At 47.1% G+C, this 5,179-nt stretch overlaps 1 long non-coding RNA gene across 1 annotated transcript; it reads right to left on the reverse strand.

Moving 5' to 3' along the window:
- LOC125756644 (uncharacterized) lies at nt 1-4,968 on the reverse strand. The gene is made up of 4 exons (XR_007414657.1): nt 4,896-4,968; nt 2,372-2,466; nt 1,849-1,921; nt 1-1,070 (listed from the first exon to the last, which is right to left on the reverse strand). It is a non-coding gene; the product is annotated as an uncharacterized LOC125756644 (long non-coding RNA).
- Between the last annotated feature and the right edge of the window lie 211 nt (nt 4,969-5,179).

Consider the following 5,179-nt stretch of genomic DNA (forward strand, 5'->3'; position numbering starts at 1 on the left):
ATTGAAATTTTATTACAAGTATCACGAGCAATGCACATAAAAAGCAAAATAAATAAATATCCTTTAAATTTAATGCCAAGGAAAAGAATATAAAAGTAGCTTCCTTTTATAATATACAAATGGAGTTATTACAAAGTGCCTGCTGCTCCTCTGCAACAACACACGCGTCTCGCAGCACGAAAGTCATTGTATTACATGAAAACAAGGCACAGTCGAACCGGTATTAATTGAACTCGCTAAAAAATGCAAGTTGTTGGTTGCTGATATGTCTTCCTCTATTATTCATTTCTGTTTGTACCCAATCCTGTTATCTAAACACTTCTAAGCAACAGAACACGTATTCGTCAACTATTTTTTGGTCTTGCAATATTTCAAAATTGTTGTGCAACCTAGACCTTTCACAAACGCTTTTCTTTTTTTCTAGGATGTGTAAAAATCGATAGAAAACGTACAGTGTGCCACAATATTCTACACGTATACACTATAAACATAAGGATACACTACAGTGCACTATGTGCATATACTACAAAATTGCTCAATGCATGACTTTGTATAATGAGATTTTAAAAAATGACATGGCAAAACATGATTTATAAATGAAACCACACTGTGCTATGCACATGTACTACAAAACTGCTGAATGCATCACCTCGCACGATGAGATTAAACAGAAATGACATCGCAGGACACGATTTACCATTGATCTACACTTTACTATGTACAATGAAACAGCACATCAGTGCTTCTGATATGCAGAAAAAGAAAATTAACTGAAAGAAAATTGCAGGGCACCATTGAAGCAAACCAGCGTATCATAGCTCGTGATGTGAACAAAAATAAATCTACATATATGAACAACTAGTCTTTACAAATCACTGTGCAGGTGCCTTCCGCTGCAATGAGGGCCCGGGCGAGGGTACCAACGCCTTGCAATTTGTGGACCGCGTCACCGAGAAGTTCAACCTGGCGCAGCTTTCCAATGATGCCTGGCCCTGCCGCCTGGTGTTCGCGGCTAGTAACTCCAGCGCCTCGGCCTGCCGGTTGCCCCCATCTCGCAGCTGCGGCATGAGCTGGAAACCAAGAAATGTGTTGCCATTATCATCTATAAATTTCCTGCTACCGACTCTTCGCTGGAAGCTTCTGTTCGTGAAGAGTTTCAGTGTGTGCAACAATTTCCTCTCTGTTGAAAATCCACTGACCCAACGGCATCCATGAATGGTGCTTGGTTCACCGCACAACCAACGCACTTCGTTTGGACAGACCAAAGCGGTGCCGGAATTCATTTTCGCTCATCTCATCAAACGCATCTCACGCCTCTAACCATCTCTGCATGAGAAGCAACCAAACAGCCCTTTTCAGGGCTACACAATCGTTTGCCCGGCTTTACGCGATGACTGACACAATCTCCTTCCGAAACCCTAGCTGCTGCAGTATGCAAAACATACAGCAAGCAGGTGTAACACAGGTGCAAACATGTGCATTTGTGTATGATGGCTATGTGAAAAAGTTATATAACGAGCTTGCTTTTTGAACAGTATATTTAGCAATAGCACATTTTCAGTTTCACTTTTGAAGCAATTGACAAAATAGGGAAACATTTCAAGATGTTGAACATTTTTGCAATGCTACCTTTTTGCTACATCTGCAAGGCAGGACACCTGTTTATTCCATCTGACAGTTATGCATACAACTAGCTCCTGCAACCGTTTGCCAAATTTTTTTTGTGCAGCCTTTTGTCTTTATGCCCACAGATGTCATCTCTTCACAAACATATGCCTGCACGCATGAGCATCACCTGTGAGCATGTAACACCATCTACAGTTAATCAAAAACATCAGCGAAACTTACGAGTTGGGGCACGGGAAAGATCCTGGGCCACATCCTCTTCAGCCACACCAGTAGCAGCTGGAGCAGGGCTCACCTGTTATAGTAAGAAGTTTCTTGATTGACACACTGAGTGCAATAAGAAGTATGGAGTGGAAGTGAACAATAGCAATGTTTTTTTAGAATGTTTCAACAGCGGCATGCTATGACACACAGACTTCGGAGAGAGGGGTGGAGGGAGGCAAGCCTACTGGCTACGCACCTCACTCGACTCGAGGGTCTGAGAAATGGGTTGGAACACGTAGGGTGCTCTAGTGACCTTCGAAATATAGTTCGCGGCTGTTCTTTCGTCATCACCGCAAATGTGGCTGTTTCGCATTCTGTTCTGGGCGGCGCAACGTGTTAGCACCTCAGCTAACGCGGCGGCCGGGTGATCCACTCGATATTGTTTGAAAAAGTAAAACTAACAGCGCGTAATGGCTCGAAGCAAACGAGCCCACTTGTTCGCAGCATACAAGTAACAATGATATTCTAAGCCAGTGCTTACCGATTCAGACCACCCGAACTATGGGCCTCGCACACTCGTCCCTGTCAAGCACGACGCGGCCGCGGTAATCCGAAATCTGGCCGCCTCGGGTGCTGCTGTAAAGCACAAGCGGGACGTGTAAGATGACCGACCACAATACAATTGTGCTCGCACTCAACGTTACTAGAACAAACTCAGTTTAAAAGCTCCGCCGGAGAGGCGGTCCGCGTGGCGGTCGTGAGAACTAGTGGCGCTGCAGTCACGTCTAGCTCCCGCGGCTGGCGCTTGTTGTGATCTGCGCCGCCGATGTACGAGCGCACGTGGGTTATAGCGTCGTCTACGCTTTGTTAGCTCTTCATTTTTGCGACTGTTCTTGACCAGGCTTAGCGTCTTGTACGAAGACACGTGGATGATGTACGAAGCGTAACGAGGGCGAACAGATTCACAGTGCGGTATGCCGACTTGCTTTGCGCCGGGCTGCAAGAGCGGCTACCGCAACGCCGACTCCGCTTCATGACACTTCTTCGGACCTCCAAAAGATCCTACGCCATTCAAGCTTCGCATCGCAAAGATAGAAAGCTTACTGCGAAATGCAAGGTCTATGACGTTCATTTTGAGAGTGACGACATTGTAAAGCGCTATCGTCGTGTCGTTGCGGGACAAGAAGTTTTGATCCCACGTGGAAAGTGGGAACTCGCGCCCGGTGCCGTGCCGCGCTTGTTCCCAGCACTTCCACCCCACATTTCAAAGCCAAAATGTTCGGGGTTTAGGCGCAAATCCCCCCAAAACGCACAGCGTCCCGCGAAAGCCCAGTGCCCAGTTTGGAGGAGCCGCCAGAAATAGAACAGCAAAACGAAAGGCAGGCGATTACCTATATACGCTACCGAGACAGAGTTGCATCACAATGACATTCGATCAGTTGTCAGCTGTCGCTATGCCTTCAAAGCAGTGGATTTTCGAGAGTTTTTACGACGAGGTATCGAACTAGATGTGCGGAATATTTTACACTCGCCGGCTTGGCAACGGGCTGCTCAGCGCAAAAATTTGACACGGCACACATAGAAAAGACGAGGACCAGCGCTGGTCCTCGTCTTTTCTATGTGTACCGTGTCAAATTTTTTGCGCTGAGCAGTTTAATAATATAATACCAACTAGCCCAATCCCACACTTTGCTTCGGGAACGGAGACTTACTTGTGCAAAAGATAGTTGTAGTTGACGAGCAGTTTAACTGCGTAGTGAACGGCTACAGCACGAAACGCAAACGGCTGTCGTACAGTGTAAGAAGTGCTCCGGGCATGGATTATCTGCTCGGTGAAGTTGAATACTGACGACTCTTCTAGCGACAGAGTACGCGCGCATAATTGCTCGGTGCTCACACCACGGCCGATCTGGTCGAATTCTTTAAGGCACCGTAGAAGGATGCGACGTAGAAAGATGAGACACCGAAAATACAACTATCCGCTGAAAAAAATTCCTGAGAGACATCATCTATTCGATGTAATCGCACACTGAGATTTCATTTACCGAGTTCTCGTAAAATTTTACAGTCGCGAAAACGTGTCTTGTAAACATTGCAAAGCATTGGTGATGTTTTTCGAGAAAGCTTTTTTCAATAAATTGTAGAAACATGAGTACTGTTTTTCTAGAACGTTTTTGTATCTCGAGTAAGTACGCTTCTTTGTACACTGTAAAGGCTTTCACAAACGTGTTGGGTTGTTATTGGTCTAGATAAGACGGCAGCGGCTAAAATTGTGGTGGTAGTTATAAAAATTACGCTGAAAACCCTCATTCGCTTAGAAACTCCTATGCTTGGAAGTTAAGCGCAATGTAGACAGCTCAATATTAACAGGGTCGTGACGTCGACGAAGGCAGCAGTCAGCAGGTTCGAGATGAAACTCTTTATTTGGCCGAACTTGTGGCCGGGAAAATGAAAGTCAAATTACAGCAATACACTGATAGCGGCGAACAGAGCGTCGACCGTCGATCAACTGACAAGCGGTCAAGCGCGTCGGCTTTTATACAGGTGCTATCGAACTTTCCAGCGATATCGCTGGTGGCGGCGTTATCTCTCGACAAAGCTAGAACATTCGCGTGCGGCGCGCAATCTTAAAACGATCTACTACAATCGCGAAGCTTCTCGAACACTGCTTCGCGGACAGCGTCAAGCGTTGATAACCGTCCTTGCTGGTCAAACCCGAATACAGCAAAATAAAACAAGTGGGCGTGGCAATATAGACCAAACATCGATTCTTAGCCAATCAATGAACAACGCACGCGGGCCAATGCATACAGACGACCTTATGCATATCCACCTAAGTATCCACCTAACTAGTACAATAAGAAGGTTGCCGCGAGCAACTGCGCGGCGGACCGCAGCCTTATGCTATAGTTATGCCGTGGCAGCAGACGACGCGCCGATAGTGGCGCAAGACGGAACTGCAGCGCCGCTAGTTCTCGCGACCGCCGTTCGGACCACCCTCCTCCGCTGGCGGAGATACGGAGCTTTGAAACTGAGTTTGTTCTAGTAACGTTGCTCGCACTCACCTCTGCTGCCCTCGGAGTTTGGCAAGACCCTGCTGCGAATAGTAGCGCTCATTCCTCCATCGGGCCTGCCACTGGGCCCTGGTGTTACTAAAGTCCCTATACCTTCGGAAAAGTACAGCTTTCTCTTGATCTACGCCGCTTCCTACTCTCCACGCCTCTGATAGGGCGGCTGCGGTCACGTGGTAGCCGCGCGCCCTCTTTCTCGGTATTTTCTTTCCTTCGCCTCTCGGCGCCATGTTGAACGTTCCAACGTGCCGTGTGCTGTGTGTTCGCCCCATGTCAAA

The sequence above is a fragment of the Rhipicephalus sanguineus genome, unplaced genomic scaffold (assembly GCF_013339695.2).
Source record: "Rhipicephalus sanguineus isolate Rsan-2018 unplaced genomic scaffold, BIME_Rsan_1.4 Seq366, whole genome shotgun sequence".
In the NCBI taxonomy this organism is placed as follows: domain Eukaryota; kingdom Metazoa; phylum Arthropoda; class Arachnida; order Ixodida; family Ixodidae; genus Rhipicephalus; species Rhipicephalus sanguineus.